The sequence below is a fragment of the Carassius gibelio genome, chromosome B2 (assembly GCF_023724105.1).
Source record: "Carassius gibelio isolate Cgi1373 ecotype wild population from Czech Republic chromosome B2, carGib1.2-hapl.c, whole genome shotgun sequence".
Classification (NCBI taxonomy): Eukaryota; Metazoa; Chordata; class Actinopteri; order Cypriniformes; family Cyprinidae; genus Carassius; species Carassius gibelio.
The window spans coordinates 10240575-10255684 of record NC_068397.1 but is presented as its reverse complement, the minus strand read 5'-3'; positions in this window follow the sequence as shown (position 1 = coordinate 10255684).

Below are 15110 nucleotides of genomic sequence, written 5' to 3'. Positions count from 1 at the left end.
GCTGTTTCATTCAGTATTCAGTGCAAATCTTGCCATACTGAAACATGCTTATGCCATATGAAATACAATGTTTTCTGCAATGCTGTAAGACAGTTTTTAATGTGTTAGAAGTTATATGCACAAAAACTTATGTTAGGACTTCAATGATCAAGATTGTCAGTTTACAGCTTTCTGAGTCCAGTAATGCTGAAATAGTGCTTCTGTTCAAATGAAGTGAAATCTAGCCCAAATCTGCTCAAAAGCTTGTCTCTCTATTAGAGAAAGCTGTTTCATTCAGTATTCAGTGCAAATCTTGCCAAACTGATATATGCTTATGCCATATGAAATACAATGTTTTCTGCAATGCTGTAAGACAGTTTTTAATGTGTTAGAAGTTATATGCACAAAAACTTATGTTAGGACTTCAATGATCAAGATTGTCAGTTTACAGCTTTCTGAGTCCAGTAATGTTGAAATAGTGTTTCTGTTCAAATGAAGTGAAATCTAGCCAAATCTGTTCAAAAGCTTGACTCTCTATTAGAGAAAGCTGTTTCATTCAGTATTCAGTGCAAATCTTGCCAAACTGATAGATGCTTATGCCATATGAAATACAATGTTTTCTGCAATGCTGTAAGACAGTTTTTAATGTGTTAGAAGTTATATGCACAAAAACTTATGTTAGGACTTCAATGATCAAGATTGTCAGTTTACAGCTTTCTGAGTCCAGTAATGCTGAAATAGTGTTTCTGTTCAAATGAAGTGATATCAAGCCCAAATCTGCTCAAAAGCTTGTCTCTCTATTAGAGAAAGCTGTTTCATTCAGTATTCAGTGCAAATCTTGCCATACTGAAACATGCTTATGCCATATGAAATACAATGTTTTCTGCAATGCTGTAAGACAGTTTTTAATGTGTTAGAAGTTATATGCACAAAAACTTATGTTAGGACTTCAATGATCAAGATTGTCAGTTTACAGCTTTCTGAGTCCAGTAATGCTGAAATAGTGCTTCTGTTCAAATGAAGTGAAATCTAGCCAAATCTGCTCAAAAGCTTGTCTCTCTATTAGAGAAAGCTGTTTCATTCAGTATTCAGTGCAAATCTTGCCAATCTGATAGATGCTTATGCCTTATGAAATACAATGTTTTCTGCAATGCTGTAAGACAGTTTTTAATGTGTTAGAAGTTATATACACAAAAACTAATGTTAGGACTTCAATGATCAAGATTGTCAGTATACAGCTTTCTGAGTCCAGTAATGTTGAAATAGTGTTTCTGTTCAAATGAAGTGAAATCTAGCCCAAATCTGCTCAAAAGCTTGTCTCTCTATTAGAGAAAGCTGTTTCATTCAGTATTCAGTGCAAATCTTGCCAAACTGATAGATGCTTATGCCATATGAAATACAATGTTTTCTGCAATGCTGTAAGACAGTTTTTAATGTGTTAGAAGTTATATGCACAAAAACTTATGTTAGGACTTCAATGATCAAGATTGTCAGTTTACAGCTTTCTGAGTCCAGTAATGCTGAAATAGTGTTTCTGTTCAAATGAAGTGAAATCAAGCCCCAATCTGCTCAAATGCTTGTCTCTCTAATAGAGAAAGCTGTTTCATTCAGTATTCAGTGCAAATCTTGCCATACTGAAACATGCTTATGCCATATGAAATACAATGTTTTCTGCAATGCTGTAAGACAGTTTTTAATGTGTTAGAAGTTATATGCACAAAAACTTATGTTAGGACTTCAATGATCAAGATTGTCAGTTTACAGCTTTCTGAGTCCAGTAATGCTGAAATAGTGTTTCTGTTCAAATGAAGTGAAATCAAGCCCAAATCTGCTCAAAAGCTTGTCTCTCTAATAGAGAAAGCTGTTTCATTCAGTATTCAGTGCAAATCTTGCCAAACTGATAGATGCTTATGCCTTATGAAGTACAATGTTTTCTGCAATGCTGTAAGACAGTTTTTAATGTGTTAGAAGTTATATACACAAAAACTAATGTTAGGACTTCAATGATCAAGATTGTCAGTTTACAGCTTTCTGAGTCCAGTAATGTTGAAATAGTGTTTCTGTTCAAATGAAGTGAAATCAAGCCCAAATCTGCTCAAAAGCTTGTCTCTCTATTAGAGAAAGCTGTTTCATTCAGTATTCAGTGCAAATCTTGCCAAACTGATAGATGCTTATGCCTTATGAAATACAATGTTTTCTGCAATGCTGTAAGACAGTTTTTAATGTGTTAGAAGTTATATACACAAAAACTAATGTTAGGACTTCAATGATCAAGATTGTCAGTTTACAGCTTTCTGAGTCCAGTAATGTTGAAATAGTGTTTCTGTTCAAATGAAGTGAAATCAAGCCCAAATCTGCTCAAAAGCTTGTCTCTCTAATAGAGAAAGCTGTTTCATTCAGTATTCAGTGCAAATCTTGCCAAACTGATAGATGCTTATGCCATATGAAATACAATGTTTTCTGCAATGCTGTAAGACAGTTTTTAATGTGTTAGAAGTTATATGCACAAAAACTTATGTTAGGACTTCAATGATCAAGATTGTCAGTTTACAGCTTTCTGAGTCCAGTAATGTTGAAATAGTGTTTCTGTTCAAATGAAGTGAAATCTAGCCCAAATCTGCTCAAAAGCTTGTCTCTCTATTAGAGAAAGCTGTTTCATTCAGTATTCAGTGCAAATCTTGCCAAACTGATATATGCTTATGCCATATGAAATACAATGTTTTCTGCAATGCTGTAAGACAGTTTTTAATGTGTTAGAAGTTATATGCACAAAAACTTATGTTAGGACTTCAATGATCAAGATTGTCAGTTTACAGCTTTCTGAGTCCAGTAATGTTGAAATAGTGTTTCTGTTCAAATGAAGTGAAATCTAGCCAAATCTGCTCAAAAGCTTGTCTCTCTATTAGAGAAAGCTGTTTCATTCAGTATTCAGTGCAAATCTTGCCAAACTGATAGATGCTTATGCCATATGAAATACAATGTTTTCTGCAATGCTGTAAGACAGTTTTTAATGTGTTAGAAGTTATATGCACAAAAACTTATGTTAGGACTTCAATGATCAAGATTGTCAGTTTACAGCTTTCTGAGTCCAGTAATGCTGAAATAGTGTTTCTGTTCAAATGAAGTGATATCAAGCCCAAATCTGCTCAAAAGCTTGTCTCTCTATTAGAGAAAGCTGTTTCATTCAGTATTCAGTGCAAATCTTGCCATACTGAAACATGCTTATGCCATATGAAATACAATGTTTTCTGCAATGCTGTAAGACAGTTTTTAATGTGTTAGAAGTTATATGCACAAAAACTTATGTTAGGACTTCAATGATCAAGATTGTCAGTTTACAGCTTTCTGAGTCCAGTAATGCTGAAATAGTGCTTCTGTTCAAATGAAGTGAAATCTAGCCCAAATCTGCTCAAAAGCTTGTCTCTCTATTAGAGAAAGCTGTTTCATTCAGTATTCAGTGCAAATCTTGCCAAACTGATATATGCTTATGCCATATGAAATACAATGTTTTCTGCAATGCTGTAAGACAGTTTTTAATGTGTTAGAAGTTATATGCACAAAAACTTATGTTAGGACTTCAATGATCAAGATTGTCAGTTTACAGCTTTCTGAGTCCAGTAATGTTGAAATAGTGTTTCTGTTCAAATGAAGTGAAATCTAGCCAAATCTGTTCAAAAGCTTGACTCTCTATTAGAGAAAGCTGTTTCATTCAGTATTCAGTGCAAATCTTGCCAAACTGATAGATGCTTATGCCATATGAAATACAATGTTTTCTGCAATGCTGTAAGACAGTTTTTAATGTGTTAGAAGTTATATGCACAAAAACTTATGTTAGGACTTCAATGATCAAGATTGTCAGTTTACAGCTTTCTGAGTCCAGTAATGCTGAAATAGTGTTTCTGTTCAAATGAAGTGATATCAAGCCCAAATCTGCTCAAAAGCTTGTCTCTCTATTAGAGAAAGCTGTTTCATTCAGTATTCAGTGCAAATCTTGCCATACTGAAACATGCTTATGCCATATGAAATACAATGTTTTCTGCAATGCTGTAAGACAGTTTTTAATGTGTTAGAAGTTATATGCACAAAAACTTATGTTAGGACTTCAATGATCAAGATTGTCAGTTTACAGCTTTCTGAGTCCAGTAATGCTGAAATAGTGCTTCTGTTCAAATGAAGTGAAATCTAGCCAAATCTGCTCAAAAGCTTGTCTCTCTATTAGAGAAAGCTGTTTCATTCAGTATTCAGTGCAAATCTTGCCAATCTGATAGATGCTTATGCCTTATGAAATACAATGTTTTCTGCAATGCTGTAAGACAGTTTTTAATGTGTTAGAAGTTATATACACAAAAACTAATGTTAGGACTTCAATGATCAAGATTGTCAGTATACAGCTTTCTGAGTCCAGTAATGTTGAAATAGTGTTTCTGTTCAAATGAAGTGAAATCTAGCCCAAATCTGCTCAAAAGCTTGTCTCTCTATTAGAGAAAGCTGTTTCATTCAGTATTCAGTGCAAATCTTGCCAAACTGATAGATGCTTATGCCATATGAAATACAATGTTTTCTGCAATGCTGTAAGACAGTTTTTAATGTGTTAGAAGTTATATGCACAAAAACTTATGTTAGGACTTCAATGATCAAGATTGTCAGTTTACAGCTTTCTGAGTCCAGTAATGCTGAAATAGTGTTTCTGTTCAAATGAAGTGAAATCAAGCCCCAATCTGCTCAAATGCTTGTCTCTCTAATAGAGAAAGCTGTTTCATTCAGTATTCAGTGCAAATCTTGCCATACTGAAACATGCTTATGCCATATGAAATACAATGTTTTCTGCAATGCTGTAAGACAGTTTTTAATGTGTTAGAAGTTATATGCACAAAAACTTATGTTAGGACTTCAATGATCAAGATTGTCAGTTTACAGCTTTCTGAGTCCTGTAATGTTGAAATAGTGTTTCTGTTCAAATAAAGTGAAATCAAGCCCAAATCTGCTCAAAAGCTTGTCTCTCTAATAGAGAAAGCTGTTTCATTCAGTATTCAGTGCAAATCTTGCCAAACTGATAGATGCTTATGCCATATGAAATACAATGTTTTCTGCAATGCTGTAAGACAGTTTTTAATGTGTTAGAAGTTATATGCACAAAAACTTATGTTAGGACTTCAATGATCAAGATTGTCAGTTTACAGCTTTCTGAGTCCAGTAATGCTGAAATAGTGTTTCTGTTCAAATGAAGTGAAATCAAGCCCAAATCTGCTCAAAAGCTTGTCTCTCTAATAGAGAAAGCTGTTTCATTCAGTATTCAGTGCAAATCTTGCCAAACTGATAGATGCTTATGCCTTATGAAGTACAATGTTTTCTGCAATGCTGTAAGACAGTTTTTAATGTGTTAGAAGTTATATACACAAAAACTAATGTTAGGACTTCAATGATCAAGATTGTCAGTTTACAGCTTTCTGAGTCCAGTAATGTTGAAATAGTGTTTCTGTTCAAATGAAGTGAAATCAAGCCCAAATCTGCTCAAAAGCTTGTCTCTCTATTAGAGAAAGCTGTTTCATTCAGTATTCAGTGCAAATCTTGCCAAACTGATAGATGCTTATGCCTTATGAAATACAATGTTTTCTGCAATGCTGTAAGACAGTTTTTAATGTGTTAGAAGTTATATACACAAAAACTAATGTTAGGACTTCAATGATCAAGATTGTCAGTTTACAGCTTTCTGAGTCCAGTAATGTTGAAATAGTGTTTCTGTTCAAATGAAGTGAAATCAAGCCCAAATCTGCTCAAAAGCTTGTCTCTCTAATAGAGAAAGCTGTTTCATTCAGTATTCAGTGCAAATCTTGCCAAACTGATAGATGCTTATGCCATATGAAATACAATGTTTTCTGCAATGCTGTAAGACAGTTTTTAATGTGTTAGAAGTTATATGCACAAAAACTTATGTTAGGACTTCAATGATCAAGATTGTCAGTTTACAGCTTTCTGAGTCCAGTAATGTTGAAATAGTGTTTCTGTTCAAATGAAGTGAAATCTAGCCCAAATCTGCTCAAAAGCTTGTCTCTCTATTAGAGAAAGCTGTTTCATTCAGTATTCAGTGCAAATCTTGCCAAACTGATATATGCTTATGCCATATGAAATACAATGTTTTCTGCAATGCTGTAAGACAGTTTTTAATGTGTTAGAAGTTATATGCACAAAAACTTATGTTAGGACTTCAATGATCAAGATTGTCAGTTTACAGCTTTCTGAGTCCAGTAATGTTGAAATAGTGTTTCTGTTCAAATGAAGTGAAATCTAGCCAAATCTGCTCAAAAGCTTGTCTCTCTATTAGAGAAAGCTGTTTCATTCAGTATTCAGTGCAAATCTTGCCAAACTGATAGATGCTTATGCCATATGAAATACAATGTTTTCTGCAATGCTGTAAGACAGTTTTTAATGTGTTAGAAGTTATATGCACAAAAACTTATGTTAGGACTTCAATGATCAAGATTGTCAGTTTACAGCTTTCTGAGTCCAGTAATGCTGAAATAGTGTTTCTGTTCAAATGAAGTGATATCAAGCCCAAATCTGCTCAAAAGCTTGTCTCTCTATTAGAGAAAGCTGTTTCATTCAGTATTCAGTGCAAATCTTGCCATACTGAAACATGCTTATGCCATATGAAATACAATGTTTTCTGCAATGCTGTAAGACAGTTTTTAATGTGTTAGAAGTTATATGCACAAAAACTTATGTTAGGACTTCAATGATCAAGATTGTCAGTTTACAGCTTTCTGAGTCCAGTAATGCTGAAATAGTGCTTCTGTTCAAATGAAGTGAAATCTAGCCCAAATCTGCTCAAAAGCTTGTCTCTCTATTAGAGAAAGCTGTTTCATTCAGTATTCAGTGCAAATCTTGCCAAACTGATATATGCTTATGCCATATGAAATACAATGTTTTCTGCAATGCTGTAAGACAGTTTTTAATGTGTTAGAAGTTATATGCACAAAAACTTATGTTAGGACTTCAATGATCAAGATTGTCAGTTTACAGCTTTCTGAGTCCAGTAATGTTGAAATAGTGTTTCTGTTCAAATGAAGTGAAATCTAGCCAAATCTGTTCAAAAGCTTGACTCTCTATTAGAGAAAGCTGTTTCATTCAGTATTCAGTGCAAATCTTGCCAAACTGATAGATGCTTATGCCATATGAAATACAATGTTTTCTGCAATGCTGTAAGACAGTTTTTAATGTGTTAGAAGTTATATGCACAAAAACTTATGTTAGGACTTCAATGATCAAGATTGTCAGTTTACAGCTTTCTGAGTCCAGTAATGCTGAAATAGTGTTACTGTTCAAATGAAGTGAAATCAAGCCCAAATCTGCTCAAAAGCTTGTCTCTCTATTAGAGAAAGCTGTTTCATTCAGTATTCAGTGCAAATCTTGCCATACTGAAACATGCTTATGCCATATGAAATACAATGTTTTCTGCAATGCTGTAAGACAGTTTTTAATGTGTTAGAAGTTATATGCACAAAAACTCATGTTAGGACTTCAATGATCAAGATTGTCAGTTTACAGCTTTCTGAGTCCAGTAATGCTGAAATAGTGTTTCTGTTCAAATGAAGTGAAATCAAGCCCAAATCTGCTCAAAAGCTTGTCTCTCTAATAGAGAAAGCTGTTTCATTCAGTATTCAGTGCAAATCTTGCCAAACTGATAGATGCTTATGCCTTATGAAGTACAATGTTTTCTGCAATGCTGTAAGACAGTTTTTAATGTGTTAGAAGTTATATACACAAAAACTAATGTTAGGACTTCAATGATCAAGATTGTCAGTTTACAGCTTTCTGAGTCCAGTAATGTTGAAATAGTGTTTCTGTTCAAATGAAGTGAAATCAAGCCCAAATCTGCTCAAAAGCTTGTCTCTCTAATAGAGAAAGCTGTTTCATTCAGTATTCAGTGCAAATCTTGCCAACTGATAGATGCTTATGCCTTATGAAGTACAATGTTTTCTGCAATGCTGTAAGAAATCTTGCAAATCTTGCCATACTGAAACATGCTTATGCCATATGAAATACAATGTTTTCTGCAATGCTGTAAGACAGTTTTTAATGTGTTAGAAGTTATATGCAAGTTATATCTTGCCAATCTGATAGATGCTTATGCCTTATGAAGTACAATGTTTTCTGCAATGCTGTAAGACAGTTTTTAATGTGTTAGAAGTTATATACACAAAAACTAATGTTAGGACTTCAATGATCAAGATTGTCAGTTTACAGCTTTCTGAGTCCAGTAATGTTGAAATAGTGTTTCTGTTCAAATGAAGTGAAATCTAGCCCAAATCTGCTCAAAAGCTTGTCTCTCTATTAGAGAAAGCTGTTTCATTCAGTATTCAGTGCAAATCTTGCCAAACTGATGGATGCTTATGCCTTATGAAGTACAATGTTTTCTGCAATGCTGTAAGACAGTTTTTAATGTGTTAGAAGTTATATGCACAAAAACTTATGTTAGGACTTCAATGATCAAGATTGTCAGTTTACACGGTAACACTTTAGAATAAGGTTCCATTAGTTAATGTTAGTTAACTACTTTCGTTAACATGAACTAAGCAAGAACAATCCTTCTACAGCATTTATAAGTCTTAGTTCATGTTAATTTCAACATTTACTAATGCATTATTTAAATCAAAAGTTGTGCTTGTTAACATTAGTTAATGCACTGTGAATTACCACGAACTAACAATGAATAACTGTATTTTCATTAACTAACATTAACGGAGATGAATAAATACAGTAATAAATGTATTATTCATTGTTTGTTCATGTTAATTAATACATTAACTAACATTAACTAATGGAACCTTATTCTAAAGTGTTACCGTTTACACCTTTCTGAGTCCAGTAATGCTGAAATAGTGTTTCTGTTCAAATGAAGTGAAATCAAGCCCCAATCTGCTCAAATGCTTGTCTCTCTAATAGAGAAAGCTGTTTCATTCAATATTCAGTGCAAATCTTGCCATACTGAAACATGCTTATGCCATATGAAATACAATGTTTTCTGCAATGCTGTAAGACAGTTTTTAATGTGTTAGAAGTTATATGCACAAAAACTTATGTTAGGACTTCAATGATCAAGATTGTCAGTTTACAGCTTTCTGAGTCCAGTAATGCTGAAATAGTGTTTCTGTTCAAATGAAGTGAAATCAAGCCCAAATCTGCTCAAAAGCTTGTCTCTCTAATAGAGAAAGCTGTTTCATTCAGTATTCAGTGCAAATCTTGCCAAACTGATAGATGCTTATGCCTTATGAAGTACAATGTTTTCTGCAATGCTGTAAGACAGTTTTTAATGTGTTAGAAGTTATATACACAAAAACTAATGTTAGGACTTCAATGATCAAGATTGTCAGTTTACAGCTTTCTGAGTCCAGTAATGTTGAAATAGTGTTTCTGTTCAAATGAAGTGAAATCAAGCCCAAATCTGCTCAAAAGCTTGTCTCTCTATTAGAGAAAGCTGTTTCATTCAGTATTCAGTGCAAATCTTGCCAAACTGATAGATGCTTATGCCTTATGAAATACAATGTTTTCTGCAATGCTGTAAGACAGTTTTTAATGTGTTAGAAGTTATATACACAAAAACTAATGTTAGGACTTCAATGATCAAGATTGTCAGTTTACAGCTTTCTGAGTCCAGTAATGTTGAAATAGTGTTTCTGTTCAAATGAAGTGAAATCAAGCCCAAATCTGCTCAAAAGCTTGTCTCTCTAATAGAGAAAGCTGTTTCATTCAGTATTCAGTGCAAATCTTGCCAAACTGATAGATGCTTATGCCATATGAAATACAATGTTTTCTGCAATGCTGTAAGACAGTTTTTAATGTGTTAGAAGTTATATGCACAAAAACTTATGTTAGGACTTCAATGATCAAGATTGTCAGTTTACAGCTTTCTTAGTCCAGTAATGTTGAAATAGTGTTTCTGTTCAAATGAAGTGAAATCTAGCCCAAATCTGCTCAAAAGCTTGTCTCTCTATTAGAGAAAGCTGTTTCATTCAGTATTCAGTGCAAATCTTGCCAAACTGATATATGCTTATGCCATATGAAATACAATGTTTTCTGCAATGCTGTAAGACAGTTTTTAATGTGTTAGAAGTTATATGCACAAAAACTTATGTTAGGACTTCAATGATCAAGATTGTCAGTTTACAGCTTTCTGAGTCCAGTAATGTTGAAATAGTGTTTCTGTTCAAATGAAGTGAAATCTAGCCAAATCTGCTCAAAAGCTTGTCTCTCTATTAGAGAAAGCTGTTTCATTCAGTATTCAGTGCAAATCTTGCCAAACTGATAGATGCTTATGCCATATGAAATACAATGTTTTCTGCAATGCTGTAAGACAGTTTTTAATGTGTTAGAAGTTATATGCACAAAAACTTATGTTAGGACTTCAATGATCAAGATTGTCAGTTTACAGCTTTCTGAGTCCAGTAATGCTGAAATAGTGTTTCTGTTCAAATGAAGTGATATCAAGCCCAAATCTGCTCAAAAGCTTGTCTCTCTATTAGAGAAAGCTGTTTCATTCAGTATTCAGTGCAAATCTTGCCATACTGAAACATGCTTATGCCATATGAAATACAATGTTTTCTGCAATGCTGTAAGACAGTTTTTAATGTGTTAGAAGTTATATGCACAAAAACTTATGTTAGGACTTCAATGATCAAGATTGTCAGTTTACAGCTTTCTGAGTCCAGTAATGCTGAAATAGTGCTTCTGTTCAAATGAAGTGAAATCTAGCCCAAATCTGCTCAAAAGCTTGTCTCTCTATTAGAGAAAGCTGTTTCATTCAGTATTCAGTGCAAATCTTGCCAAACTGATATATGCTTATGCCATATGAAATACAATGTTTTCTGCAATGCTGTAAGACAGTTTTTAATGTGTTAGAAGTTATATGCACAAAAACTTATGTTAGGACTTCAATGATCAAGATTGTCAGTTTACAGCTTTCTGAGTCCAGTAATGTTGAAATAGTGTTTCTGTTCAAATGAAGTGAAATCTAGCCAAATCTGTTCAAAAGCTTGACTCTCTATTAGAGAAAGCTGTTTCATTCAGTATTCAGTGCAAATCTTGCCAAACTGATAGATGCTTATGCCATATGAAATACAATGTTTTCTGCAATGCTGTAAGACAGTTTTTAATGTGTTAGAAGTTATATGCACAAAAACTTATGTTAGGACTTCAATGATCAAGATTGTCAGTTTACAGCTTTCTGAGTCCAGTAATGCTGAAATAGTGTTTCTGTTCAAATGAAGTGATATCAAGCCCAAATCTGCTCAAAAGCTTGTCTCTCTATTAGAGAAAGCTGTTTCATTCAGTATTCAGTGCAAATCTTGCCATACTGAAACATGCTTATGCCATATGAAATACAATGTTTTCTGCAATGCTGTAAGACAGTTTTTAATGTGTTAGAAGTTATATGCACAAAAACTTATGTTAGGACTTCAATGATCAAGATTGTCAGTTTACAGCTTTCTGAGTCCAGTAATGCTGAAATAGTGCTTCTGTTCAAATGAAGTGAAATCTAGCCAAATCTGCTCAAAAGCTTGTCTCTCTATTAGAGAAAGCTGTTTCATTCAGTATTCAGTGCAAATCTTGCCAATCTGATAGATGCTTATGCCTTATGAAATACAATGTTTTCTGCAATGCTGTAAGACAGTTTTTAATGTGTTAGAAGTTATATACACAAAAACTAATGTTAGGACTTCAATGATCAAGATTGTCAGTATACAGCTTTCTGAGTCCAGTAATGTTGAAATAGTGTTTCTGTTCAAATGAAGTGAAATCTAGCCCAAATCTGCTCAAAAGCTTGTCTCTCTATTAGAGAAAGCTGTTTCATTCAGTATTCAGTGCAAATCTTGCCAAACTGATAGATGCTTATGCCATATGAAATACAATGTTTTCTGCAATGCTGTAAGACAGTTTTTAATGTGTTAGAAGTTATATGCACAAAAACTTATGTTAGGACTTCAATGATCAAGATTGTCAGTTTACAGCTTTCTGAGTCCAGTAATGCTGAAATAGTGTTTCTGTTCAAATGAAGTGAAATCAAGCCCCAATCTGCTCAAATGCTTGTCTCTCTAATAGAGAAAGCTGTTTCATTCAGTATTCAGTGCAAATCTTGCCATACTGAAACATGCTTATGCCATATGAAATACAATGTTTTCTGCAATGCTGTAAGACAGTTTTTAATGTGTTAGAAGTTATATGCACAAAAACTTATGTTAGGACTTCAATGATCAAGATTGTCAGTTTACAGCTTTCTGAGTCCTGTAATGTTGAAATAGTGTTTCTGTTCAAATAAAGTGAAATCAAGCCCAAATCTGCTCAAAAGCTTGTCTCTCTAATAGAGAAAGCTGTTTCATTCAGTATTCAGTGCAAATCTTGCCAAACTGATAGATGCTTATGCCATATGAAATACAATGTTTTCTGCAATGCTGTAAGACAGTTTTTAATGTGTTAGAAGTTATATGCACAAAAACTTATGTTAGGACTTCAATGATCAAGATTGTCAGTTTACAGCTTTCTGAGTCCAGTAATGCTGAAATAGTGTTTCTGTTCAAATGAAGTGAAATCAAGCCCAAATCTGCTCAAAAGCTTGTCTCTCTAATAGAGAAAGCTGTTTCATTCAGTATTCAGTGCAAATCTTGCCAAACTGATAGATGCTTATGCCTTATGAAGTACAATGTTTTCTGCAATGCTGTAAGACAGTTTTTAATGTGTTAGAAGTTATATACACAAAAACTAATGTTAGGACTTCAATGATCAAGATTGTCAGTTTACAGCTTTCTGAGTCCAGTAATGTTGAAATAGTGTTTCTGTTCAAATGAAGTGAAATCAAGCCCAAATCTGCTCAAAAGCTTGTCTCTCTATTAGAGAAAGCTGTTTCATTCAGTATTCAGTGCAAATCTTGCCAAACTGATAGATGCTTATGCCTTATGAAATACAATGTTTTCTGCAATGCTGTAAGACAGTTTTTAATGTGTTAGAAGTTATATACACAAAAACTAATGTTAGGACTTCAATGATCAAGATTGTCAGTTTACAGCTTTCTGAGTCCAGTAATGTTGAAATAGTGTTTCTGTTCAAATGAAGTGAAATCAAGCCCAAATCTGCTCAAAAGCTTGTCTCTCTAATAGAGAAAGCTGTTTCATTCAGTATTCAGTGCAAATCTTGCCAAACTGATAGATGCTTATGCCATATGAAATACAATGTTTTCTGCAATGCTGTAAGACAGTTTTTAATGTGTTAGAAGTTATATGCACAAAAACTTATGTTAGGACTTCAATGATCAAGATTGTCAGTTTACAGCTTTCTGAGTCCAGTAATGTTGAAATAGTGTTTCTGTTCAAATGAAGTGAAATCTAGCCCAAATCTGCTCAAAAGCTTGTCTCTCTATTAGAGAAAGCTGTTTCATTCAGTATTCAGTGCAAATCTTGCCAAACTGATATATGCTTATGCCATATGAAATACAATGTTTTCTGCAATGCTGTAAGACAGTTTTTAATGTGTTAGAAGTTATATGCACAAAAACTTATGTTAGGACTTCAATGATCAAGATTGTCAGTTTACAGCTTTCTGAGTCCAGTAATGTTGAAATAGTGTTTCTGTTCAAATGAAGTGAAATCTAGCCAAATCTGCTCAAAAGCTTGTCTCTCTATTAGAGAAAGCTGTTTCATTCAGTATTCAGTGCAAATCTTGCCAAACTGATAGATGCTTATGCCATATGAAATACAATGTTTTCTGCAATGCTGTAAGACAGTTTTTAATGTGTTAGAAGTTATATGCACAAAAACTTATGTTAGGACTTCAATGATCAAGATTGTCAGTTTACAGCTTTCTGAGTCCAGTAATGCTGAAATAGTGTTTCTGTTCAAATGAAGTGATATCAAGCCCAAATCTGCTCAAAAGCTTGTCTCTCTATTAGAGAAAGCTGTTTCATTCAGTATTCAGTGCAAATCTTGCCATACTGAAACATGCTTATGCCATATGAAATACAATGTTTTCTGCAATGCTGTAAGACAGTTTTTAATGTGTTAGAAGTTATATGCACAAAAACTTATGTTAGGACTTCAATGATCAAGATTGTCAGTTTACAGCTTTCTGAGTCCAGTAATGCTGAAATAGTGCTTCTGTTCAAATGAAGTGAAATCTAGCCCAAATCTGCTCAAAAGCTTGTCTCTCTATTAGAGAAAGCTGTTTCATTCAGTATTCAGTGCAAATCTTGCCAAACTGATATATGCTTATGCCATATGAAATACAATGTTTTCTGCAATGCTGTAAGACAGTTTTTAATGTGTTAGAAGTTATATGCACAAAAACTTATGTTAGGACTTCAATGATCAAGATTGTCAGTTTACAGCTTTCTGAGTCCAGTAATGTTGAAATAGTGTTTCTGTTCAAATGAAGTGAAATCTAGCCAAATCTGTTCAAAAGCTTGACTCTCTATTAGAGAAAGCTGTTTCATTCAGTATTCAGTGCAAATCTTGCCAAACTGATAGATGCTTATGCCATATGAAATACAATGTTTTCTGCAATGCTGTAAGACAGTTTTTAATGTGTTAGAAGTTATATGCACAAAAACTTATGTTAGGACTTCAATGATCAAGATTGTCAGTTTACAGCTTTCTGAGTCCAGTAATGCTGAAATAGTGTTTCTGTTCAAATGAAGTGATATCAAGCCCAAATCTGCTCAAAAGCTTGTCTCTCTATTAGAGAAAGCTGTTTCATTCAGTATTCAGTGCAAATCTTGCCATACTGAAACATGCTTATGCCATATGAAATACAATGTTTTCTGCAATGCTGTAAGACAGTTTTTAATGTGTTAGAAGTTATATGCACAAAAACTTATGTTAGGACTTCAATGATCAAGATTGTCAGTTTACAGCTTTCTGAGTCCAGTAATGCTGAAATAGTGCTTCTGTTCAAATGAAGTGAAATCTAGCCAAATCTGCTCAAAAGCTTGTCTCTCTAATAGAGAAAGCTGTTTCATTCAGTATTCAGTGCAAATCTTGCCAATCTGATAGATGCTTATGCCTTATGAAATACAATGTTTTCTGCAATGCTGTAAGACAGTTTTTAATGTGTTAGAAGTTATATACACAAAAACTAATGTTAGGACT